This window comes from Pseudorca crassidens, chromosome 19, assembly GCF_039906515.1.
Source record: "Pseudorca crassidens isolate mPseCra1 chromosome 19, mPseCra1.hap1, whole genome shotgun sequence".
In the NCBI taxonomy this organism is placed as follows: Eukaryota; Metazoa; Chordata; class Mammalia; order Artiodactyla; family Delphinidae; genus Pseudorca; species Pseudorca crassidens.
The window spans coordinates 37,592,708-37,619,850 of NC_090314.1; the positions used below are offsets into that span (position 1 = coordinate 37,592,708).

The 27,143-nt window shown below is 52.6% G+C and overlaps 1 long non-coding RNA gene across 1 annotated transcript in view; it reads left to right on the plus strand.

The window, feature by feature from the left end:
• Window positions 1-1,180: 1,180 nt before the first annotated feature.
• Window positions 1,181-27,143, plus strand: part of LOC137211927 (uncharacterized) — a 56,563-nt gene continuing 30,600 nt past the window's right edge. The window contains exon 1 of the long non-coding RNA XR_010937280.1: window positions 1,181-1,335. This is a non-coding gene — a long non-coding RNA (uncharacterized lncRNA). The remainder of the gene's footprint in view (window positions 1,336-27,143) is intronic.

The window sequence follows — 27,143 nt, forward strand, 5'->3', positions numbered from 1 at the left end:
AACCAGGCAGCCTGGGGAAGGGACTTGACTTGGGGTAAACCCAGGATATGGATCTAGGTCCTCCAAGGGGCCAAGGGCCGGGAGGGCTCTGAATCGGGCATAGGCTTCCCTGTCCTCTCCTACCCACCCCTGCTGCCCCTTTGTCATCTTGGAAATGGGACACCTTGCTGGCTTTGTTGGGGTGTTAGATTTGCGGTTTGGGGGGCTGGTAGAAAAGATTCACAGCCTGATGTTAGAGGGCGGTGCATGAATTCTTCCCTCCCCTCCCTTCCCCCTGAACTAAGAGCCCCAGGTAAATGTTTAGAGTTGAATGGACATATATGCACCTGGTGAGTCTGGAGAGAGTGGATTAGGAGAGAAGGTTGGGCAGGGAGGGTGCCAGGGAGAGGGTGGGCACAGAGGGCATTTCTGTCTGCCGGGGCCATGTTCCTAGCGCAACATCCAACGTCAAGGATGGCCTCAATGGGGGTAAAGGTCACCCAGGGGCCCTTTGGCCTTCGTGGGGTGAAGTGGCTTATGGCCTGACTGTAGGCTGGGCCATTGGCCTCTAGCCCACCTGCTAGGGGCAGAAGTCAGCCGTGGTGCTGGACTGGCCTTCTAAGCCCTGGGACAAAGCTGAGAAGCCCCAGCGAGCAGCCTCGATGGGGCCTCCTAAGCATTTGGGGGTGGAACGTGCCCTGGGTGTGTGCCCTCAATGAAGCCTCGCCCGCCACCTCTGCCCCAGCCCTGCACAGGCATGTCACGTGAATTCGCAGATGTGCATGTGTGTTCTCACCACGGCCTCTGCCGGGAGAGCTGGGAGCGGCTCTCCAGGTTCCGGGGACAGGCCAGATTTATGGTGCTGGGAGAAATATTTAGGCCCAAGACAGTTTGGTTGTGTTAATTATGGAAATCTAAAGATAATCTATATTTAATGCTGAATTTTGTCAAATTTGCTAAAGAATTAGGGGAGCATGTGCAAACAGTGACACTTCGATGAAGAACAAGGTGCAATTAAACTCTGAAATTTACAGTGGAATAATTGGAGAGCATGACAAATATAGTTATCAGTAGCAACTAATTAGGGGTGTGCTCGAGGTTTCTGGGCTTGATTAATCTCACCTAGATGCTAATAAGTTATGCTGGGCAGCTGATTCCCTTTGTCGCCTCCTACTTTCCACCCTGTCTCCAGAGCACTTGGGGGGCGGGAATGTGTTCTCCACCCCTGGAACAGCCTGGCCTGAAGGGGACAATGGGGACACTGGAGCTCCTCTGCTGAGACCTCTCTCCTCAGCTAAGGACGACCTGAACGCTCTGAGCCTCCCCTGCTCAGGCATCCTTGGGTCTCACTGGTTGGTAAGTTCTTCTTGGTGTCTCACTTGAGGCTTGTTGAGATTGAGGGAGTGGGAAGGGGTGCTGAGCCCCCCCTCCCCCCAGATAGATTCCATGTGCACCCTCCTCCTTCCCTCCCAGGTGTCTGCTAATCTTCCTTGCCGCTGACTGTGGCCAAGGCTTAGATCCACTGATTAAAATTTAGGCCCGAGCTGGCGCTCTTACCCGGCTGGAGTGTGGCCAGCGCCCTGGGCATTGCTGCCAGGCTCAGCTATGAACTAGAATTGTCTGCTTCCTCTCTGCCTCTCTCCTTGCCTCTGAGTCTGTTTCCTGCCCAGATGCCTCTCTGAGACCTGCTGTCCTTGTCCCCCTTCGGGGGCCCACCCTTTCCTCAGAAGTTCTCCTGTCTGCCAGGTCCCCCACTCGGGGTCCCCCAGGGCTGGTGGGGCATGGACCCCACCCTGGGCGGCCCCTCTGCTGTTTCCTGCCTTTATCAATGTCATCTGGCACAGGACAGGGACTCCGATCGTAGCCTCAGACGAGGTTGGCGCATCTAAACCGGGAAGTTGGGGGAACTGTGACATTCTTTGTGAATGTCTTCGATACGCCAGAACTCAGCATGAATGTGTGTGAGCGTGTGTCCATGGGAGGCTGGGATCCTGACGTGGCTGGTGGAGGGACTGGGGGGTGTGCAGGAGGGGGACAGGGGTCTTGAGAATGCCTCCCCGTGGTAGCTGGGCCAGAGTGGTCCTCCTTCCGGGAGTAGGGGGCCTTGCTTCCTTGAGGCCTTGGTTTCTCTTCCTGCTTGTGGTCTGAGGAGTTTTGAGGTCAGACCCACCTGGGCTTGTGTCCCGGCCCTGGGGGTCCTGGGCTGTTCCTAACTAGGACAGGTCTTGGTTTCCTTCTTTGGAGCAGAGATAATTACTTCAGGGCACTTGCCCCACGGTCACGAGGACCTGGGGTAAAAGGTAAGGAGCTGAGCAGACCCTCAGTAAAGGGGGCTCCCTCCCTGCCCCCCTTCATCTTTCAGGGGACTTACATAGCTCTTCAGTCAATGTTGGGGCCCTGGCTGAAGGAGGCCAGAGTGGGAAGCAGATCCTGGAGCTTCACCCTCCCCAGCACCTGCCTCCAGGCAGGAAACCCACGCAGCTTGAGGCCCGTGTGCAGTGGTTAAAAAAGGGCTTGTAAGGTCTCCAGTCAGGCCATGAGGTGTTAACTTTTGTTAATGGAAGGAGGTGGCTCCCAGAGCCTTCTTGCCTCCACTTCCTGTCCAAATGATAAGCCTAAAATGCAAATCAGATCTTTCCTGTCCTGGCTCAGAAACCTTCAATGGCGCCTCCTTGCCTCCAGGAGAAAGTGCAGACTTCCTAGCCTCAAGGTCAAAGCTATCCACAATCTGCCCCAGGCTGGTTCCCACGTCCTCTTGGGCCCCTTGAAGTCCCTTTGCTCTACCCCTTCCCCCTACCCAAACCCTCTCCCCCAAGCCCCTGTGGCACCTGACAGTCTGAAGGCTTTTACTGCGGGCGGTTTCCACTACCTGAAATGTCTTCCTTCCTGCTCCCATCCCCGGGTCCACCTTCTGGGAGACCCAGCTCGAGTCTCACTGCCCCTGGCCCCCACAAATCCTGCCCAGATGCTCCCTTTGAACCTGTCTGTCCCTTCCCCACCCCCATCTGAATTCCTTCTGGTTGCAGAGTTGTCCCTTGTAGCTGTGTCAGACTCCTCCACCAGGGGGCAATAGACGCCGTGGGCACAAGCCAAATGGACCCCCGCCCCCACCCATGCCACTCCCGCCCTGGCTGTACCCCTCCTTGGGCCTACCTCTGCTGTGCTGTCTCCTGGACTTCAGGGCTGGAGGATTTGGGGGCAGGGCGTGTTTTGTGCCCTTCTCTGCAGAGCTAACACCCTTTGAGAGTTGGATGAAAATGACAGAACTAGCTTCTTAATTTGTACACTGGGACAAGTTTACCAGGCACCACTGACGTCCTGGGTCCCCAGGGCAGGCCTTTGTTGGCCCATTTTACAGATGGGGAAACATGTCTTGGTCATTGCTTAATCTTTCAGAGTCTGACAAGTCACAGATGCAGAACGCTTTGGATAAACCGAGGCTCAGAGCAAATTTGCTGAGAGTAACGTGACCTGTGAGGGGGGAACTGGAACTCAAACCCAGACGTCTTCGATTTCTAGTTTAGCAACTTTTCCCCCACACCAGTTTTTCTGATCATTCAAGACTCTGGTCCAATCCCTCCCTGTCAATGTCACAGCCCCTGTCTCTGAGGCAACTGCAAATGGTGCCTCAGTCTTCTGACTCCAGCCCCCAAATCCTCAAGTGCTGTGTGTCTTTGGACAAGTCACTAGCCTCTCTGATCCACAGCGATCTGTGAAATGGTCAGGAGATGCTTAGTCACTTCTTTGCAAGGTTATTATGGGATGCAAAGAGATGATGGACGCAGAGGCCCCTCTCCCCTAGGATGGACCCCCCGCGAACCTGCACTGGGATGTTCTCCCAGGGACTCTTGGTTTGTCACTGGAGCTGGGAGGGGGAAGAGCAAACACCTGCAGGTCTCGTTCAGCCCTTCTCTGGGGGGAGAAGAGAGGTCTGGGGGCATCCTTCCTCAGGAACCTCCAGCCCTTGCAGCTGCTGGAAGGGATAGGGCTCCGTTGACCTCACTTAGGATGATTACCTTTCAGCAAATAAAATAATTGTGTTAATAAAGAGGCTGTTCGCCCCCTTGTCCCCCACCCTGCTTTGGCCCATTCCCCATTCCCAGCCTGGGGGAAAGAGAGGCCTCCCGGACCCAGTTACCCTTGGCCTGTGGGACACCTTATTTGTAGATAAGTTGTTGGCCCAGACCCTGACTTGGTTTTAATTTTTCCTGTTTTAAGCATCTCTCACCCTCCCTAGCTTGCCCTCAGCCTCCTTGCCCCGATGTCTCTGTTGCAGAATTGAGATGACACTGCTCTTTCTGTTTTCCTTCGACATAGCTTTGAACACCAACCGGCCCTCCCAACTATCAGCATAATAAATGCTACTTAGGGAGGGCCTGCTGGGTGTTACACACTTTACAAGTACCTCCAAATATGTCCTCTTTATTCCCTATCAAGCCAGGAGCTTCAGTACCACTTCACAGGGGAGAAGACTGAGGCTCTGGGAGAGGAAATGTTTGTTTGGACAGGGCTGGAAATCTGGGTTGGTCTTGCCCCTGGACTGGAGAATGGGCTGTCCTCACAGGTGTGGCCGTTTGGCCTGGGGACATTCAGTTCAGCTGCTGGTCGATACACACCCTTGGCTTGCCACCGGGCTGCAGAGATGGACACATCCACAGAAAACAGAGATGCAACATGCTTGTGACACGTGCTCTGAGACCAAGAAAACGGCGGGGACCCAGCTCGAGGTGCTGAGTCCCCATGGGAGATGAGGAAGACGAGACTGGCCAGTGCTGAGCCTCTGTTAAGTGGCTGACGCTGGCGAATGCCTCAGGTTTGTCATCTCACACGGTGCTCATTACAACCCCATTTCACAGGTGAGAAGAGTAAGGCTCAGAAAGTTTAAGTGAATTTTTCAAGGTCACACAGCTGGTATGGAGCAAGGCTTCAAACCCAAATTTGCCTGACCTCCCTGCCCATGCTCAGTGCTCGTTCGACTTTATCAGCGAGAGAGAGACAGAGACAGAGACAGAGACAGAGAGAGAGAGAGAGAGAGAGAGAGAGAGAGGTGGAACACGGTTTCCATACACTGTTCATTATGTGACGCTCTTGTTCAAAATAAAGAGGGGTTACCAAAATGGTAGCTAGTACTTTTCACCAATGAACACAAAATAATGCAACGTGATTAGGCTATTGGAAAGCTCACTTAAAGCTTTACGGTAATTATCAGATCAGGGTTTTGTGGGCAGTGCTCTCCTGTGATGGGGCAAACTTTGGAATTGTGAGGGGGACCGTCCTCACTAGGTTCTGGGGTCTCTCTGTGACCGGAGGAATAGTGTCACAGGACAGAATGTCAGCAGGCTGGATTTGAGGCCCTTGGGAAATGAGTCCCAGGGTAGAGACCCTTCCTGGTCTTCACCCCTGCCCCCATGAGAGCCCCTGCTCCAGACAAAGTGAATAGACAGGGCAGGGTCAGGCCGAGGCCAGGGCGCCCGCCGGGCACACTAGGTGGCGCTCTGACATCGGTCAATCCTCGGAGCTCCTGGCTGTGCTGTGGCCTGAGGGCCTGGCAGGAGTGACTTGGAGGGGGAAACAGGTCACACTGGACCTGACGCCGGTGTTAGGGCTAAGGCGAGGGGCACTGGAGAAGTCAGAAGCCAGGCTCGGGGTCAGGAGCATTGTCCCTCCCACTCGTGACTCCTGGTCATGCACGGGGCCCCAAGCGGTAGAGACTGGAACAGTGGCAGTGGGAGGGACAGAGAGACCAGAGGTGCTGTGTGGGGATGGAGGTCAGGGGGTGAGGCCGGAGGAGCCCAGCTGTGTAGGGGGGACCCTGAGCTGGGTGTCCTGTCATTGACCACTAAAGCCCAGGGTTCTAAACCCAGGGCCCACCTGGAGGTGGGGTTTGCCCACCTTACCTGCCATTGGAGCCCAGGGCAGGTAAGATGCTGGGGAGGAAGCAGTATGTTTAAGGCCTCCAGCCTCTATGAAAGGAAGACTTGAGAGGACATCCCTGGTGGTGCAGTGGTTGAGAATCCGCCGACCAATGCAGGGGACACGGGTTTGAGCCCTGGTCCCGGAAGATCCCACATGCCGCAGAGCAACTAAGCCCGTACGCCACAACTACTGAGCCCGTGCGCTGCAACTACTGAAGCCTGTGTGCCTAGAGCCCTGCTCTGCAGCAAGAGAAGCCACTGCGATGAAAAGCCCACGCATTGCAATGAAGAGTAGCCCCTGCTCTCTGCAACTAGAGAAAGCCCATGAGCAGCAACGAAGACCCAACACAGCCATAAATAAATAAATAATTTTATATATTTTTTTTTAAAAAAAGGAAGCCTTGAGAGATGTTGGCAAGGGAACAGCTTTGCTCCAGGGCAAGATGCAGGCACAAGGCCAAAGGCCTTGAATTCAAAGGTCTCTGTTTAGCTGTGTCCTAGCCATGGGACTAGGGGGACTAGAGGCCACTGAGACCTCTGCTTCATTCTTTGTGAAATGGGCATGATTCTCAGAGTTGTTAGGAAGCTTAAACGAGATTGTGCACACAGAGGCGCTCAGTGTGCCCGGGTGAGGTGTCCCTCTTGGCTGTCGGTTTGCAGGAGTGGCATCTTGCATCCTTTCCTTGTCTGAAGGCCCAGTAAATTCTCAGTGATGTTGGTTGATTAACGCCTGGGGTTGGAGGCAGCTGGAGTTGGCAGTGTTCCAAAGGGGCCTTCAAACCTTACCCCTCGGGGGACCACCCCTGAGAGACCCCTGCCCACAGATGTTAGCGTCTTGCCTGTTTAGGAATGCACACCTTAGAGCTGGGCCTGACTGCTCCACATACCTGTCCTGTGTCTCTCCCCTTGCAGGCCCCTCACTGCGTGTCTGGGGCTCTGTGGGATCTAGAGAGAAAGGGGATCCCCAGCACCCCCTTGGGGCAGAAGGAAGTAAAGGGGCCTCCTTTCGGGTAGTCTGGTTGCCTCCTTTCCTCAGCTCTGGCACAGGTGGGGAAACTGAGGCAAGGGGGAGCCATTGGATCAAACCACAAATCCCTGAAAGCTGGTAGGTGTGGAGAGGGAGGTGGCGGATCAACTTCCCAGCCGCCCTGGGGGGCCTGTGGGTTCTGTGACCCTAACCTCCTGGGGGAGATGCGTCACCGTCTGGCTGGAGCCATGCAAGGAGCCAGGAGAGAGGGCAGGAACGGTCCTGGAGGAGAAGCCAAGGGCGAGGGCAGTGGGGGGCGGACTTATTCAGCCAATGAACATGCTGCAAATGTTCAGTGGCCCTTCGTGGGCCACGCACTGTCACAGGTGCTAGGGATTCAGGGGACCCACCCCAGGGAGGGTCCGTGGAGTCAGGCGGCTTGGGGCTTGGCTCCAAGTGGCTTCCCCCAAATGCCTAACATCTCTAAGTGCCTGTTTCATCATCTGTGAAACGAGGAGATGGGGATAATAATAACATCTCCCCCATGGGACTGTGTGAACGTCAGATGCCTGGAAAGTGCTGAGCACCAGGCCGGGCACGGAATGAACACGAACGACTGTGGGATTGTCGGTATTATCATGGTCACTAGCTCTGGAGAGTGTGACCTGGATTCAATTCCTTCCCTTCCCTGAACCTTCCTCATCTAAGAAATGGGTTCAAAACATCTGCTCTGCCCACCTCCCAGGACCCTGTTGTGAGGTTTAAACCAATTAAGATAATGCATGGGAAAGGTCAGTTTGTTTATTATTTATGGGTCTTTGTTGCTTCACGTGGGCTTTCTCTAGTTGTGGTGAGCCGGGGCTACTCTTCGTTGTGGTGCGCGGGCTTCTCATTGTGGTGGCTTCTCTTGCTGAGGAGCACGGGCTCTGGGCACGCAGGCTTCAGTAGTTGTGGCATGAAGGCTCAGTAGTTGTGGCTCACGGGCTCTAGAGCGCAGGCTCAGTAGTTGTGGCGCACGGGCTTAGTTCTTCCGCGGTGTGTGGGATCTTCCTGGACCAGGGCTCGAACCTGTCTCCCCTGCATTGGCAGGCAGATTCTCAACCACTGTGCCACCAGGGAAGCCCGGAAGGGTCAGTTTAAACTGTGTGTGTGTGTATGTGGGTGGGTGTGTCAGAGACCCCAGCATTTGTGCTCTATCTATCCTGCAGGCCACCGGAGCTCAGGTAAGCCATCAGATGGCTGCGTGGTACCTGGCAGTTCATGTCAGGACATCTGTTCCTGGAGCCTTGGGGCTGGGACTGAGGTGGGGGTGGAGATGTAGAGATGAGGGCCAGGCTGAGAATTGCAGCATTTCTCCAAAGGCCTAGGGAAGTCAAGAGAGAAATCTCAGAGACTGAGTTAGGATGAACCCCTCTCCCCGCCCCAGCTCTGGGCTGGGGCCTGGCGGGCCTGTCTGCTGAGGTCTCCCCACCCTGTGAGCATCCTCTTCTGAGTGAACCTCCCCCTCCACCCACTAACTTCTCCCTCCAGGCCTAATTCTTGCTGCCCAACTATAGAATGACCGAGGGGTACATATCAATAATACCGTGGGGCTCTATCCCAGAGGTTCTTGATGTTTGCACCTCCCAGCTCCTTGTGCCGATAAGAAGGTGCCTGGTCACTTCCATTAGTGCTGTTAGTGCTGTGGGCTCCCGAACCCCCGCCCACCCTGCCTGCCCGACAGCTGGCTGAGTGCTGGAGTTGGTCAGGGTTCAGCTTGGATGGGGCCGAAGAAGCAAAGAACTGGGAGAGGAGTCTCCCATCTGAGAGAATTAGGATTGGGGGCAGCTCCCTCTCCCCCAGGAAATGAGCTGTAAGAGGCAGTGTGGTAGAGTAGGAAGAACATGGATGTTGGGGTCAGCCAGTCCGGGTTCCAGTCCTTTACCTGCTGGGCAAGGTGGGATGGCAGTAGGATCTACTCCGTAAGGGGGAGATGCAACTTTCAGGGGGTAACCTGTGTGACGTGCCTTAGACTGTGAATCCAAGCTTCGCTGATGGGGTCAGTTAACTGGGATTTGGGCAATTTTGTGGCTTCCCATCCCCCTGCCCCAATTACTTTTCTTAGCTCATTGATTGATTAATTAGGTGAAAGGCATCGTGGGGAACGAGCAAGATGCCATTCAGTTGGGGGATCGGGTGTGAGCAGCGGAAAATCCCAGAGTGTGTTTCCTTTCTGAGGTGGCAGAGAAGAAAAAGGGCTTTTCTGGTTGGGAGATTACCTGGGCTTGTGAAGGAGGAAGTGCTATGAAACTCCAGCTGGTGGAGAAGGAAGGGGTGCCTGGCGGAGGGAATTAGCGTGGGCAGAGGCCTAGAGGTTGAAAAGCTAGGGACACATCCACCAAACTGCAAATTAGGCTGCTTTCCTAGGGCAGAGGGCTAGTGAGATGAAGCTGAAAGGACGTTGTCCCCAGTTCCTGGATTATTAAAACAGAAGTGGAATGCCTTGGGAAGAGAGTAGGAGGCTGAATTATTCGGATACTTACTAAACTGTTCTGTCAAATCCCTGCATTTGAGGAATCTGCTCCGTCAAGGTGACCCACCTCTTTTTTTTTCCCCTTTCCCTCCAGAATGGAGGCTTAAAAAACAACAGTGAAGGAACATGTCTCCCGAAGAACATCCGTTTCCCTTCTTTGTCCTCATCTCCTTCAGCTTCACATTGTGTCTTTAACCCCATTCCCACTCCTTGAAGAAAGAAGGTGGTGCAGGAGGGAGATGGGGGGAGGAACAGGTGGTCCCCAAGCTGTCCTCAGATAATACGGAGGGACAGCCTAGCATTGGAGATGGCCAGGGCCACATTTCTTCCTTGGGCCACCACGGCAGATACACATCAGGGAGGACCCTGTTTCTCTACCAGAAATATGCAGGTCGAGTGATTTACCTTAAACCAGGCTTGCTACCCTCTTCGTTCTTCAAATGGATACCCAAGGAAGGAGATGGTGTTTGGGCAGCAGAGACGGAAGAAGGAGGGGGAGGCGGTGGCCAGCTGGCAGAGCTGCTTTTTTTTTTTTGCGGTACGCGGGCCTCTCACTGACATGGCCTCTCCCGTTGTGGAGCACTGGCTCCGGACGCGCAGGCTCAGCAGCCACGGCCCATGGGCCCAGCCGCTCCGCGGTATGTGGGATCCTCCCGGACCGGGGCACGAACCCGCGTCCCCTGCATTGGCAGGCAGACTCTCAACCACTGCGCTACCAGGGAAGCCCAGAGCTACTCTTTTATTTCTTGTTCTGGAGCAGGCTGGCAGAGCCTCTCCCTAACGGACAGCAGGCAGGAGGCAGAACGTGGGCTACTGGAGGATGCGCTGGGCCCTTCTCTCTCCCTGCTTCTGGCTCTAGCTCCCTCCCTCCTTCTGCCTCTCTCTCCCTTGTCTCCCAGGTGGCTCCTTAGGCTCCGTGCTGCTTCCTGAGAGCTACACGGGGTGGAGATGATTTTTTGTTCCTTCTCATTTTAGACGGAGCTTGGGATTGCTCATGCCCAGCCACTGAGTGTGGCTTTGGTCCTCTTTGGGGGCCCAGGGGGTGGGTGGGGAGCCCACACTTCTCTCTCCCTCCTTTCTTCCAGAACCCAGCCCATCCTTCATGGGCCTCCAGTCCCCCACAGGGAATCTTCAAAGCTCCAGAGCCCCTCCTCCCAAACCATGTCCTGTCTTTTTTCATTTTTTTTTTTCTGTGCTTTTTCTTAAATGGACTTACTCCAAAAAGGATCTAAAGAACTTTAATTTTTTTTTTTTTTTTTGGCCATGCTGTGAGGCTTGTGGGATCTTAGTTCCGCAGCCAGGGACCAGGGATTGAACCTGGGCCCTAGGCAGTGAGAGTGCGGAGTCCTAACCATTGGACCACCAGGGAATTCCAAGAACTTTAATTTCTAAATGGTCACATTCTGGTCAGTTCTTTCTGGATTTTTACTTCCTTCGGGGGCGTTTTTTGTTACCTGAAAGGTCTGGAGGTTTGGGACCTGATCTAACCCTCCCACGACACCACGAGCAGGGGCGCTGATCACCTTTTATGAATGCAACAACCGAGGCTTATGAACAGCATTAACCGATGAGGTCGGATTTGAACCCAGTTCTCCCCTGCGCTGGTGCAGGGCTCACTCCCTCTGGATTTCCTGCTTTCACCTAACATCCACTCATGCAGATATCTTCAGGGTGGCGGAGCCCACTGTCTTGTCATTTTAATGACCACATGGTGTCCCATCATCACCTGGTTTGGTCACTCCCTTGTTTGTTGGGTATGTGAGGGATGTCTAATTTCTTACTGTAATAAATGCAGCTGCCGTGAGTATTTTGCTCAAATTACTTGCACTGTCGCCTTCATCCCCAGTACGTTCCATGACTAGGCTCAGGTGGGGCACCCGGGCTCTGCCTCCTAGCTGGGGTCGCACTGGTTGTCAGTCCTTGGTATCTTGACTCAGAGCATGATCGATGCAGAGAAGGATCCAGGCACCTCTTGTGGTGGATTTAGATTCACCTCCACCCAGAAGAGGTTACACCACCCCTTTGGGAGCCGGTATACTGGTGCAGTGTAAATTCCGTATGTGCACACACGGCACGGTTTGGATTACTTCACCACTACGTAGCCACCACCACATCAAAAACCAAGAGCTGAAGTGACCCGGAGAATAAATCTGCCTCAAACATCGGCCGGGGAATTGAATGTTAGCCAAATAGCCAAGGTCATCAATAGCCGGATTAACACGGAACTGCTAATGCATTTCCCCAAACAGGTAGTGAGACTTACAGCCTGAGCATGGGTAAGTGGTAGAACCATAAAGTTCAGGCTTTAGCCGTAACACGTCTACACGTTTGGGGTAGAGCATACATTTTATGAACAAAGTAGGTAGTATGAGAAAGTGGAATCGGCTACAGGAAGAGACCCTTATTTCAGTTCCAGTGAAAGGGATGTCGGTGGTTCAGGTGGTGAATGGGTTTGGGAACTTAGATGGCCCTCCCAGGGTGTAAGGCTCTTTTGAGCTGGCAAAGGAGGGAAGCAGAGGGCATTGGTCACTGCAGAGGGATGAGGAAGGGGCAGATCATCCCAATTCAGGGAGAGGTGAAGGCACAGAGCAGGAAGGGACGTGCCTGGGGTCAGAATTGGACTCCTGTGGAGTTCTAGCCTCTGAGCCAAGCTGCCTCCTGGTTTTGCAAAGCATGGATATTAATAAGGGTGATTAGTAATCATGACGTGTGAATAATAAGGGATGGTTAATTGTCCTGGTTATGATGAATAGCAGTCACTGGGAGAGGGTGGGGGAGTTGGGACCCCCAAACACACACACACACACACACACACACACACACACACACACGTGATCTGTTCTTTGTTGCTGCTTATGAGACCACAGAGCCAGCAAGCTTAGGGTGTATCAATATTTTAAAAAATTGAAGCTAATAAGGCAAATTCCAAAATTCACTTCAAACGTTCTCAGCAGAAAATTTGGAAAATACTGGAATATTAAGGAAGGAAACAAAAGCACTATAAATATCTCGGTGTACGTCCTTCCAGTCTTCTATGCATGCACAAATATAGCCATAAGCTACACGTAGAACAAAACATAAATAGGATTATACTCTGCACAATATTTGATAACTTGATTTTTTTTTTAACTTACAAATACTTCTCCTGAATTTTCCATGCTGTCAAATAGGCTTTGAAAGTATGCTTTTTTTCATGAGGGAAATATATTTTGGGCAAGGGGGGGCCCATTAGACAAGAAGCCCATCCTTTCCAGCCTCCTCCAGTTGGAGAGGCTGGGGTTCTTCAGAGCTACAGGAGGGTGGTACAGGGGTGGGGCAGGGTCACTCAGTGGGCCCAGTGGTTGGGGAAGTGGGGCAAAATGGGGGCAGGGCTGCTTCAGAACCTGGGCTTGATGGAGGAAAGTATCTTCTGAAAACATAGTTTTCTTTCATACTCAGTTGAGGATAGACAACAGCCAGAATCCTCCATCGGGTATTGATGTCAGTGTTATTATGTGGTCCTGGAGACATTTGCCCCTCAGAGCCTCAGCTTCCCCATCTGTATGTAGAGGAAACAGCCCTTACCTCCCACCCGCCTCCTGGAGGGCTATCACCAAGGCCTGAGACACAAGCCCACTTGGGATGTGGAAGAATATTGACTCTGGGGCTCCCATCAAATGGAAAGAGACAGAGCAAACCTCTGGGTATAGAGAGGGGACCACCTGTGTGCCCTGAGGGAAGTACGTCCTCTCCTCCGGGATGACTTTCCTCACGTGTAAATTGCCGAGCTGCACCTGGCAGTCTCTAGCATCCTTAGAGCCTTCCGTTCTGCACTCCGATTTCCTCTGATAGGCTACACTGGGTCCTGCTGTGGACCTTCTAGACACCTGGCTGGTGCCAGGGTACAGGAGGGTCAATGAAGCTGCTGCCTTGGGGGCCCTGTTCTTGGGAAGAGCTTACAGCTGCAGCCAGACAGACCCTCTGTCTCATGGTTGGACTTCTGTGAAGAGAACATCTTCTGGTTTGATAGAGATGAGGGATTGAGTGTGATTTCACCCTTCCTAAAAATGGGAAAGAAATCACATGATAGCAAGTGTTGACCTGAGCTCAAGGGCTTTCCCACGAACCCCAAGAAGCCTCAGCTCCATTGAGCTCAGAGGCCGGCTGCCTCTGCCTCTGCCATGCTCAGCACACCCTGTTCATCGGCTGAGTGTGTGTGTGGGGCTACAGGACCACTGGCGCTTCCATACTTGTGGCTTTGTCAGGATTCTTCCGAAAGTTTCATTCACTCATTTATTCATCCACTTGATAAATGAGAATTATCCACCTCTGTTTCCTGAATAACACTCCTGCTACCAACACACTTTGTGACCATGGACAAAGGGCTTCACCTCTCTGTCCTCAATCTCCTTATCTGTAAAATGGGGCTATTGTAATGGTCCCTATCTCATAACGTTGATGGGAGGAATAAGATGAAATTGTAAATGTAAACTGTGCTTAGAACAATGCTGGAACATAGTGCTCAGTAACTCTTAGCTAACATCATCATCATCACCGTCGTCACCATCACTATACGACTCCTGTTATGTGTCAGGTACGGGGTAAAGGGATGACTGAAATCACTGAGACCCAGGACCTGCTCTCAGGGAGCACAAAATCAGCTGCAGGAAGCCCTTAGGTCTGGACAGGGTGCTCTGGGAGCACAGAGAAGGGAGCGCCTGCTGGGTAAGGTTTTGGCGAGCTTCCCCCAACCCCACCTCCTGCCTGCTTCCAGCTGTGGCTCCTACAACATGTAGCCCGTCCCCGCCAAGACCCAGCCTAGAGCGCAGCTTCCTCCCGGCCTTAAAAAGCCAGGCCAGCCCCTCTCCCAACCCTCAGCCCCCAGCCCACTTCGGCAGCATGCAGGCTGTTTGGAGAGGTGACAAAAAATTAAAATTAAAGCTGAATTAAAAAGAAGATTCCCATTTCCTCTCCCCATCACACTTTCCACCTTAATTTTATCGCATCTTCCTTCTCATTTTATTGACTTTCAGAAGCATTGCCACAAGATTTAGTGCGGAGCGGGAGGGGAGGTAATAAATGTGGTGCTGCTCTGGCCTCCAATTAATGCCGCCAGGGGGTGGGGGCCGCTGGGGGAGAAGGGGGCCGCCTCAGGGTGTGAAGCGCCGGAGGAGAGAAGCGTAGAATCCACAGAGGTGAGGACGGTTACCCCAAGGTGGAGGCGATGGTTGCTTCTGGCTTTTGTCCCCTCCCTGGGCCCGTTTCCTGGTGACCCAGAGAAAAAGAATTACGCTGAACTGGGCTAATCAGCCCAGAAAACAGAAATCAGAATTTAGTCTCGTTGGTCTGGCTTTACAAACAACTCCAGAATTCTCCCCTCCCCCAAACTCCACCCATATTTCCTGGGACGAAGATTCCCCACCCACCAAACAGATCTTTATTTAATTTTAATTTTATTTTATTTCATGCTCTGTTGGTGCAAGGCAGCTTCCCCTCCTCTCCCCACCCTCCCTCCTTCCTTCTTCTATTTATTTTTTCAACCCCCCCCCCCAGTCTCTAATATCATTTTCACCCACCCACAGCGACGCTGCGTGTTTGTAATTTTCTTCTGACCCTAATGGCTCCGGTTTCCCCTCAGTATTTAAGCGGAACAAGACAGAGGTAAGTGGCAAATAAACAGCGGTTCCTATTTACGCTGCCAATTTCGGCCGATGGTGGAGAGGCTGCCTTGAAATTAACTCTGCCTCTGTCTGCTGCGGAGGAACGTCTGCAAGGCGCGTAGAACAGCAGGCTCCCTGCCGCCCATGACAGCCCCTCCCGGTTATCCGCTGGGGTTGTGCTGGGTGGGCGGGTGGCCGTGAAGAGGTGGTCCCCAAGGTGGTGGTGTTGTTGGGTTTTTTTTAACAGGCCCCTCCCCTTCTTGGCTTTGGCCTTTCACCTCCAGGCCAGTGGTCCCCCACTGTGGTCCCCGGGACCAGCAGCATCAGCATTGCCAAGGAACTTAGTACAGACTCAGATTCTCCAACCATCCCAGAACTACTGAATCAGAAACTCTGCGGGTAGGCTTCAGCTATCTGTGTTTTTACAAAACAACTTTATTGAGGTATAATTCACATACCATGAAATCCACCCTTTGAAAGCATGCTATTCAATGATTTTTTTTTAGTAAATTTATGGAGTCGTGCAACCATCACCACAACCCAGTTATAGAACATTTCTACCACCCCAATGAGATCCATCATGTCTGTTTACAGTTAGTTCCCCTCCCCCCTCCCCCCCAAGCCCTAGGCAACTACTAATCTACTTTCTGGCTGTATAGATTTGCTTATTCTGGGTGATCTTTTGAGTCTATCTTCTTTTACTTAGCATAATGTTTTGTTTTGTTAACAGCTTTTTCGAGATATAATTCGCATACCATACAGTTTACCCATTTAAAGTGTACAGTACAATGACTTTCAATATATTCACAGTGTTGTGCCACCATCACCACAAATCAATTTTAGAATATTTTCGTTACCCCAGGAAGAAACCCTGCACCCCTTAGCTGTCACTTCCAAATTCCGTTATCCCCCCAACCCTGGGCAACTACTAATCTACTTTCATATAACATGTGATCCTTTGTGATTGGCTTCTTTCACTTAGTGTACTGTTTCAAGGTTCATCCGTGTTGTAGCAGTGTAAAGGCAGTTCAGTCCTTTTATTGCTGAATAGTATTCCATTGTATGGATATGCCATATTTTGTTTAGCCATTCACCACTTGATGGACATTTGTGTCGTCGCCACTTTTTGGCTATCATAATAATGCTATGAAACTTCTGTTCAAAAATTTCTGTGTGCATGAACATAAGAAATCCTTATTTGAATCTGAGCGTGCTAAACTTGAGGACCACTGGTCTGGGCTTCATCCCCCGTCTCTCTTCTCGATTGTTCCCTCCCTCTCCATCTTCCCACGTCAAGCCCAGTGTGTCCAGTCTGTCTCTACCTTCTTTCATTCCTTGAACAGACATTAACGCAGCACATACTGTGTGCCACGTCCAGGTTATGGTGGACTCGAGGGCTAACAAGAGGTCAGAGTACTCGTGCTTCTCACCGTCCTTCCCATCTAAGCTACTTGCCGGGAGCGTGACCGTGGACCCTTCCTTAACCTCTCACTTTCTCCGCTGGTAAAGTGGTGGTATTGCTGGCCCTCAGGGATCCCCAGAGCATCACGGGATGGTGCGGATCCGCCCGGTGAATAGGGCTCCCTACCCTCTACCCCCGCCCCTTTTCTACTGATTAAGGGCACCCAGTAGGTGACTCGGTCGACTTTAGATCCCTCTCATTTCTACATCCTGCCCTGTCACTAGCTCCTCACCAGGGCTGCCTTCCCTTCCTGGAACCCACTGCCCCCTCTTCCCCACTGTTTCCGCAGCCCGCCTCCAATACCGCCCAGTCCCGGGCCAAGGCCCAGAGCGCTCCAGGCTTTCCTTCCCACCCTTCCCAGGAGTGGGTCCCGCTTCCCAGGAGGACCAGGCCTGGGGAGCCTTAGGCCCTGGGCTATCTGCAAAAATCTTTAAAAATGCAAGGTCTTTTGATGTACACCAAGGGGGGAAAGTGGTGGTGGTGGTGGTGGTGGTGGTGGTGGTGGGATGAACTGGGAGATTGGATTGACATGTATACACTAATATGTATAAAAGCGATAACTAATAAGAACCTGCTGTATAAAAAAACAAATAAAATAAAATTAAAAAAGAAAGACTAAATGAGAAAAGAAAAAGCTAGGTCTTTTGGAACCAACGGGTCCAATGAGGCCGCGCCCAGGGCGTACCCGCCGCGTCCGCATCCCATCCTGGGGCGGGGCCTGTGTACCCCCAACTGCCCGGTGTTTCAGGAGACCCTCCTCGATGCCCAGACTCCCTCGCCGAATATGAGAGTGTCCCATTCTCTCCGCTGTGTGAAAGCAGCCAGCGTCCCGCCCGCCCGGGACGACGTCCCTTAGGGCGCCCCCTAGGGCACCCTCTCGACTTCCACCGGCGCGCTCCACTGCCCGGGTGCCTCGGCTCTCGCCCCTCGCCCTTCGGTCTCCTTTGCTCCCCATCTCCTTCCCCTGTCGCCCCCTCTCAGGGGGGTCGCTGCCCCCACCCCCAGCGGCCTCTTCCTGCTCCCCCCTCCTACTCCGGGCCACGAAGGGTGCGCTCGGGTCCTCACCACTCGCGCTGCCCACCCCGCATTAAAGCTGCTTATTAGCGTGTTTGTTTTTATTGGACGCACAATAACCATAATGGGCGCCAGGCGCGCTCTCTAATTACAGCTATGAATATTCATAGAGCGGGGGCGGCTCTCGGCTGGGGGGACGCCTCGGGGAGATGCGCCCGGGGGACTGGGCGCCGGGGGAGGCGGGGGTGGGGTGGGCCGCTGGTCCCGGGCGACCCGGGGTGCTGCTCTGGTCCTGAGGACCGCCGAACCAAGAGGATGGGTGGGATTGGGGCCCCCAGCCGGAATCAAGAGGTCCTCGGAGCCCACAAATCAAAACACCAGCTACAACCTTCCCTCCCGTGCTGTTTCTTCTTTTCTTTTCCTTTCTTTTCCTTTCCTTTTCTTTCACCTTGGCTACTTGGCGAACTATTGATCTCTAGTGGGGGATCTGGGATCTAGAGACGGCCGCACCGCACAGTGCGGACTCCGCAGGGCTTCCTACTTCCCAGGACTCCACCTAGGTCTTGCCGGCCGCCTCGGTTCTCTCCTTCCCTCCCACTCTCTGTTATTCTGTTATCCGGTCTCTTTTTCTTTGTTTTCCCACCCACCGTTATCTGCCGAGGAAAGTTCCTGTTACACAAACTCCTGGCGGGGACAATCCAGTTGGGCGCCATAAGGGGAAGCGTGTGCCTCGTGAATTAAGAGATTTAGTCACTTGTGGAATGACTTTATTTTATAGCTACTTCCTCCCCGACTGAGTGATGTTGCATGCCTTGGTTGTATTTATAACTTAATAGCTTTTCTCAATTTTATTATACTTTTTATGATACTTGTGGCTTTATGGGACTTCATAATTTTTCTCAGATTCATTAAATCCAGCTGAGGGTGGAGCTAGTGACAGGAGCAGGTACCAGATTCCAAGATGGCAGGTGAGCAGGTAGGGTGCCACCCTCCCCATCCCCTGCACCCCTCAGGCAGTCAGCATTTTGCTGACTGGTGGTCGTGGTGATGGGTCTGTGGGGTCATCTTGGCTTAATTTACTCCTCTGAGACCTGAGATTTCCAAGAGAATCTGCCAGAGACACAAAGCCCCATCCAGAGTCGTCCCACCTTTGGTCATGTACTGCGTCTGATGTGGGCTTATCCTGGGCCCTCTCTCATTCTTTCCAACACTAATTCCTAGAGCCAGAGACACTTCCAGCCCAGATGTCCAACCTCTTCATTGAACAGATGGGGAAACTGAGACTCAGAGAGGGGCCGTTACAGAACTAGGGACAGGCAGAGCCACATCTCCTTCCTCCCAATCGGGGCCTCTTTCTACTGCTCTCTGCTGATTCCTAGCAAGAGCTTTGGACACTCTTTAGCTTTGCCCCCAATGTCCCTCCTGCCCCCAGATTTTATGTCCTGTTAAGAACCTCAGAGGGAGACAATAATCATAGTAGTTAACATTTACAGAGCACATGCATTATGTCCTTTAATCTTCACAACAGCCCTGCCAGAGCCGCTGTTAGTATTTATCTCCATTTTACAGATGAGGCAACAGAGGCGCAATGAGATTAAAACATTTGCTCAGGTTTGCACAACATGTGGCTGCGCTGGGGTGGAGAGACTCAAGGCTTTTATAGTTTGCAGTGACCTCATCCATGCAGTCAAAGCTAAGTGGATTATTTGCAAATTTTCCTGATGCCTTCCGTCTCCAGGAATCCTTTCTGTTGGGAGGTGGTGGGTAGGAAGAGCAAATAGTCTGGAGGATGAACCAATCAGAGTAGGGGCTCTCAATTCCAGAACCAGGATCTTGGTTGAGGGAAGGGATGGGAAGGCAGAAGAAGAGGTGGGTCAGCTGTGGGTGGAGAGGTTGGTGGGTACCAGTGCCTTCCCCCAAGTGTCTGTGTCACCCTGGCCACCTCTGACATCCAGGAGGATAGCAGCTACTCTTTGTTAGATGGATGCCTTTGAGTGCTAGTGCCCTGCCCTGCTCAGACTCTCCCTATTGGCCTCTTCTATTTCTGAGGTTCCAATACATTGAAAAGGAAGAAATGCCAGAAAGGATCGCAGAAGTGTCATCTGATTTACATTCCACAAGTTAACACTTTTAACTCACAAAAGACAATGCGTATAATTGTGCCTCTCACAAAATCATTTCAAGACTGAGAAAACTGTGAATGTAAGATAAGCTCCACACAGCAGGCTTTTTGTCCCCAGTTTTGTTCCCTGCTGTAGCTGCAGCCTCTAGAGCGGTGCTTGGCACACGGTAGGAGCCTGAGAGCCTTTGCTGCTCCTCTGAGGAGTGAATGGTGCACTCCCGGCAGTGCAGGCAGATGAGACTCCGCTTTAAAGCTGTAAGAGAAACACATTTCAACACTGCTGGAGTGGCCCTGTGGCTGTCAACATAACCCCATTTGGAGACCATAACAAAAGTGTAAATTGCAGCCTTTGGTGGCTGTAGGGCCAGAGTGCTGTGGTCATCCTACTCTCCTCCCTCCCACCTCTTGCCCCATGTCACCTTGCTGCTGCCACGCTGCTTTCCTTCCCAGCCCTTCTTAGGATCTGCCCCCCGCAGGGAGTCTTCCTGGGCTGACCTTGCCAACCCATAACCTCCAGACCCTGTTGCTTAAAGGCCCCATCCCATTCAGAGGCTCCTGGACCCCTGAGGCTGTGGACCCTGGTTGGAAAGGAACCCTGTTGTTCTTGCAAAGAGCTCTTCTGACCACCAAGTGTGCCTCCCATTGCCACCAATAGCGACTCTGTCTTGTCTGTGTTTTAATTTTTTCCCAAGAATATGGTGATGAAAAATTAAATTCCTTTAAAGGTGTGCTTGGATTTACTGTAGCGTTGGGTCATTGGGCACTTTTCTCAATTTACAGATGTTTAGAAGTAGAAACCACTAGTGTGCTTGCAAGTGCCTGGGTTGGTGGAGTGTCGAGTAACTTTGGGATGCTAAAAAAAGATCCTTGGAATCTGGAGAGTTGGACACTTCTGCTTCAGAGGATGCTATCTTGTTCAGTTTACAACCCGTCAGGTTTACCGCTCACGTGGCACGGTGGTGGTGTGACAGGTGTCTGCTCAGAAAGTGTGTTCAATTTCTCAAATAAAACTGGCAGGAACAAGCTCCCTGAAGGAGTGGTGGGAAGGGTGTGGAGTCAGGGAGCCTGGGTTCAAATCCATGCTCTGCTTGTTAGCTAGCAAGTCACCTTGAGCCAAATCACAGCCTCTCCAAGCCTCAGTTTCCTCACCTATAAAATAGGTGGAATAAAAACCCAGTTCCCTCAAGGGGTGGCAATGACCAGGAAAAACCTTATAAAGTGCCAAATCCGTTGTCATGGCAGTCACCACCACCCTTCAGGTCCTTAACGTGCATGCAGTGGGCACTCCCCAAGTGCCAGATGAAACAGACACAGAATGACCAGCCACACAGAAAATAAAATGTTCCTCCGGCTCCCACCTTGAAGTTCCCCTGTCTTGAGTGAAGGCTGTGCCCCAGGCTCACCCTGCTAGGGGCCTCCATTACAGACCTTGGGTACAGGGCCCTCAAGATGCATTTGTAATTTTTATTGTTACATCTTTTAATTTTATTTTGCTCTCCCCGCTGTCTTGAGCAGGGGAGATAGGGAGCTGGTATTTATGGCTGCTCCCGCGACCTACCTCTTGGAATGTATGTATCAGTTAATTTAATCTCCCTTGGTTTTATTTAAACTGTTTTTCCTGATTCACTCTCTTCACTCTCCATCCACAACCCCCCCTCCCCTCTCATCCCAGCCTCTTTTTTGTGTCTGTTTCTGGGCCCTGTCGCTTTCCTCCTTCCTTTCCCCTCTTCTTCTTTCTCCTCCTCCTCCCCTCCCCCATTCCCCACCCCCATTCCCCTCCCCCATTCCCCTCCCCCAATCCTCCTGCCTTGCTTTTGGCCTGGGCCTTTCCATTCCCGGGTTCCAGGAGGGTGAAGAAGCCTCTTACACTGAGGTTACTACAGTATTTTCCTGGCCCCTTTCTCTCTCCTCTCTCTCTCTCTGTGCCCTGTTGCCTGATTGACATTTACAAATTACCCCGCTGAAAGTGTTCAATCCCTGACCCGCCTGTTTCTGTTCAGCAATGAGTGAGATTTGCAAGCATTTTGTCATATAATTACTGCAAATCCCTTGAAAATTTCCACAACAAGGCCAGATGAATGGTAATTTGGGGGCCTCCATCTCCCAGTCGCCTCGCCGGTTGACGTGTCATCTGAGGCCAGAAATGCAAACCAGCCCCCAAGTCCTGTGTATTTATTTATTTATTTATTATGGAGGGGGTGGGAAAAACTTGAACCGCGCAGACATGCACACTTCTCCACCTTCCTCTTTGTGGTGCGCGTGCTGTAAAATGTTTGGATTGGGAGATTTATTTGCTTGACACGGGTGTATTTGTGCTGATTTTATTGTATTGACTAGGCGCATTTTTCCTGCGTTCCACTACAGTTTTATTGTGTGCCAGTCTCGGGCATACATCACCTGCATTGTTTTCTGCAAAAATTACGCCCCGTTTCACTGTGTGTTGATGGGACTTCCTACATTAGTACCTAAGTGGGGAGATTTGCTGCTGCCCTAGCTGCCCTGCTGCCTGAGGCCGCCCCATCTGGGCAGCACCTGGCACTTTGGCCCGAAGACACAGGCACCTGGGTTTCTGTGCCTTGAGGACCCTGCACCTGGGGAGGGGGATGGACGATGGAGGGGGGGGTTAGGGTTGGCCGGCAGGGGCGGGGTGGGGGGGAAAGGTCAGCAGTCATGGGGTTGAGGGTGGAAGAGGCCACAGCTGGGCAGTAGGATGAAGAGGGAATGAGGTCCCCAAAGAGGGGGACCCTGTTCATTTGTCTGCTTCCTGCCAGCATTTGCTGGATTCATCCCTAGGGAGCATTCATGGGCGTTTCATCGTTTCCCCTGGGGACTAATGAGTGTGATGGAGACCCTGAGTCCCACACTTGCCGTAGGCAGAAGGTTTGGCTGACATCTTATGGCATAGTTGCTCTCCCCACTTTCCAGTGGGGGGAATGGTGCCATGGAGACACACGGTCGCTTGCCTTGGGTCACAAATTGAGCAAGTGGTGGGTGGGGATTGAAGCTGATGACTGCCTGACACCAGAGCCTGCTACTTACCACTTGGGAAAGCCCAGGAGGAAGGAGGCATGTACCAAGGATGGTGATTTAAGGCAGGGCAGTTAAAGCTGGGAAGACTCTTAGAAACCATCTAAACTGCCTCCCCAAAGGTGGGGAAACTGAAGCCTGGGCGGGGTCAGCAACTTGCCCAAAGCCAATGAGCCTGTTGACGGTCAAGAGGAGGAGCTTTACTTTCCTTCTCCTGGGACTATTTAAGGGGTGGGGGTCTGATTTGGGTGTCTGCCTGTTTCCTGCGCGGTGAGAGTTTCTGTGTGTGTGTGAGTGCGTGTGTGAGTCTGTGTGTATGTGCGTGTCAGGCAGAGGGCAGGAGGAGTGTGCCGTGGCCTGATTTGGCGGGTGAGATGGAGCGCACCTGTGTTAGGCCTGCGCTCTCGCTGTCCCCCAAGGTGGCGGTGGACTTGGCCTATGACCTCACTTCCCAGCGTTTTCTGAAGCCGGCTCAGTGTTTTACTGGGGGCTCTAGGATAGATTTGGGTCTGCCCCGTTCCCAGAACTTCCACAGTCACCTCCTCACTTACACCCGTGCGCCGTGTCCGGGTGGTCGGCGTGTACACAGGAAAGGCAAAGAATTGATTTCAACATCTCAGCCCCTCCCCCACTCCATACCACCTTAAAGAAAAACCCCAAAGATTATATAATTAAATTAAAAAATGTGTCCTCTAATAAACTGTCTTTCCTCATGGTAAAGTCCTATTTTTGAGGTAGAGGCTGTAATATCATATCTAGAAATGTTTTCCTTTGGGTATTAGCCATCTCTTTCACTTAATTGTTTCTACCATCATATCATGAGCTCGGAAGAGCAGCCCGGCCTCCAGGAGGGTCCTCTGGAAGAAAGCAGCTGAACCGCAGAGGTCGGGGCCGGCTTGAGGCTGGGTTAGTCTGCCCAGGCCCAGCCGGCTCCCGGGGACAGCCCTGGGAGAAGCTCTGCGCACAGGGACCCCTGCCGGTGGGACCGCGGAAGCCGCTGCTCTTCAACCCGCAGGCGCGGGCATGTGCCTTGCCCTCCTGCACGCACATGCGCATGTGAGCCAGCCCCACGTGCGCAGACATGCTCACACCCACAAACATCGCGAATGTGTAAGTAGACAAACCGCCATATGCAGACGCCAACTCAACTGTGTGAACCATGCATGCAGGCTTTTGCACGTGGTGGGCACTGCTGGCGCTCGTGGGTGTGCACACTGTATATATAAAACTCTTGCCATCAAACTGAAGTCAGCCTGTGGTTTCAGAGTCAAGAGATCAGGTTCCAGCCTTCTCCCAGCTGTGACTCTGTGTAACTTAAAGCAACTCCTTCCTTCCCCTCTCTGGGCCCTGCTCTCTCTCAGTAGAAGATCTTCCGGCCCCAGCTCTCTGTAAGTCCTCCTCTCCTCGTGGTGGTTTGCTTATCTCTCACTCAGGTTTTTTTCTCAGAAGGAGGCAGGAGGGGTCTCTCCCCATCCCCGACCTCCAACCCCTGCTCTGTCTCGTGCACTCAAGGTACCCACAATTCCTCTGACCACTCTTGGTCCCAGAGGCCTTCCCTCCCCACATCAAGAGCCCCATGGTGTCCAGAGGAGAGCCCAGTGTGGGCCACGAGCACGGGAAAGTAGGCAGTGGGTGGACTGACCATGGCTCTCCCCTCAATAGCTGACTGTCAAGGGCATGACCAGATAAACCTGAAATCTGGGTCTGGCTGCGAAGCTGTAAGGGGTCTCCTGGGTGCCCCCACCCCAATCCTGAACCTTTCTTCCCTGCGCATCTCCATGCAGTGTCATGGCAAGGACAGCTCATCCCAGCCAACCTGGAGCAGCAACAGAGCAAAGGCTGAGGGGATGGGGTGGCAGACGGGGAGAAGCAGGAAGGTGGAAGAGAGAGGCTGCGGAGGAGGTGACGCTGGTAGAGAATATTGGAGATTTTCTACCCCGAGGACACCTGTGCCTCCCCTAGGGCGAGGCTCTTGACTCAGTTTCCCCTGACAAAGCCAGAAATGGAAGTAAAAAAGTTTGCAGTCAGGTATATGTGTTCTAGATGGATTTACATAGCGTCTCCTTATCTCCCCCTAAATTAATACCCTCAGTGGTTAGTGGGGAGGAAGAGGGGCGAGCAGGGTGGTAGCCAGGGGCAACCCTCCTCTCCCTCCCTCATCCTGAGTTAATGCCGCTGAAGAGCTCTCCATGGCCAGCGAATCACCCACATAATTATCCCTGGAGGTAATGGGCTTGGAGAGGCGGGGCTGGGGGGTAGAGCTCAGGATGAGGGGTTTGTTGAAGCTGGGGGAGCAGAGGGATCTCCCCCTCCGTGGGAGGTGGACAGGGACAGGATGTGGGCGCTGGGCAGATGTGGGTCCCAGCTGCCAACTCCCCATCCCCCACCCCATGTCTGCATTTCCCAGAAGAATTGGATTTGAGGGTTGGGTTTGTCTTCTATTGTCTAGCTGGAAACCTGGTGTGTGTGTGTGTGTGTGTGTGTGTGTGTGTGTGTGTGTGTGTGTGTGTGTGTGTGTGTGTGTGTGTGTGTGTGTGTGTGTGTGTGTGTGTGTGTCAGAGAGAGAGAGAGAGATTCAAGGCTTTCTAGTTTGGGGAGCCGTAGGAGAAATAGAGGAGTGGGCCAAAACTAGGTACAAGAGTATTGTGGGGCTTCCCTCGTGGTGCAGTGGTTGAGAGTCCGCCTGCCGATGCAGGGGATACGTGCATCGGGTTCGTGCCCCGGTCCGGGAAGATCCCGTATGCCGCAGAGCGGCTAGGCCCGTGAGTCAGAGGCCCACGTACCACAAAAAAAACAAAAAACGAAAAACAGTATTGTGTTAGGTTCTCCTCCTTCTCTTCACACTGAAGTTCTTTCCTTGGAGGAAGGTGTGTGGAGGAGGGGTGGAGGGGTGTAAGACCCCTACCCCGTTCCTGGATTTAGGAGGAAAACTGTAATCTAGGCTGACAGCTTGCCACCCTCACCCCCATGACACGTCTTTCTTTCTTTTTTTTTTTTTTTAATTGAAGTTGAGATACAATATTGTGTTAGTTTCAGGAGTACAGCATGGTGATTCAGTTTTTTTGTAGATTATATTCCATTTTAGGTTATTATAAGATATTGGGTGTAATTCCCTGTGCGCGACACATTTCTATTTAGAGCTTAGAGGGAGTGTGTGTGTGTGTGTGTGTGTGTCAGACAGACAGACACAGAGACAGCGAGGCGGTGAGGGGTTAAGCTGAACCAGGCTTCCCTGGGAGGTGGGGAGGGTGTGATCTTTGGGGATGGAGCTAACTTCTGGGCACAGGGCCCCAGATTGCAAGGCGAGCTTGGGGAGCAGGTCCAATGGCTGGTCTGTATCTGCGTCTGGATGCTTCTCTGCCTCCCGCCAATCCATTCCAGCTCCAGCACAAATTTGCATTTAAATAGAGATTTTTTTTTTTTTTAATGAGAAGGACCCAAGGGAGCCCCCAGACTATTAAGTTTTCTTCTGGGGGCTGTGTGGCTCCTTCTTCATTTGCCCCTCCACCCGAGGCTCCCACCCCTCCTCCCCCAACCGTCATATTATTCTGTGGCCGTATATTCTGAGGGCCAGATGAGGCTCTGGCTCTGACAATCTGAGGGCACTTGTGGGGACAATGGGGCCGGCGCTCCAGGGAAGATAGAGGACGCGTAGTGCTCGACCCTGATACCTCCTTCCTCTTTGTCTGCCGAGGTCCGAGCACCCCACCCTCGACTCTTTAATCTCTCCCTGCTGGCCCTGGGGAGTGGAGGGACCTGTATTGGGAGTCCCGGCTGCTGGCCCCGGGCTGCAGGCAGTAGTGGCAGAATTCATGTTATCATCATATTTGGCAAAGCGTATTCATTAGGTGGCAGGAGACCCAGTTTGAGTCCTGGTTCTGCCATTCCCATGCTGTGTAACCTTGGGCAAGTCGCTCAACCTCTCTGAGCCTCGATTTCCTCATCTGTGGAATGGGGATACTAATAGCTCCTCCTTATGGGTGAGTGTGAGGTTGAATGAGGTAACTTGTTTAGCACAGTGCCTGGCACAGGTTAGGCCCTCAATGATCAAACTGAGAAGACTGGGTAGAGAGAGATTTCAAGGAAAGTGTCTTGATGCTGTAGTGGAAAGAGCAGGATTTAAGTCGAGGGACCAGGGTTGCTTGTCCTGCTTCCTGGGGAAGCTGTGAGGCTTTCCCATCTATAAATTGGAGATTCTGAGTTAAAACTCAAAGAGCTCTTGTGAGCATCAAATGATACAGCCGGGGCTCAGGGTCCCTGGCACCCAGTGGGTACTCAGTAAGGGTGGACTATCCTCCACTTTCCTTTCCACAGGGGGGGCAAGCCGGAAAGGTGTTTCAGAGACTTGGAGAATGTTTGGGAAGACTGGTGGGGGGAGGGTATTGGGGTGTCGGGGGGTGTCGAGGGGGGATCAAAGATCTGAAGCTCTGGGGGGTCTGTGGGTGGCCCCAGAGCACCCATCTGGGGAAGCTTGGGGGTTGAAAGCCCCAGATAAAGGATGCCAGC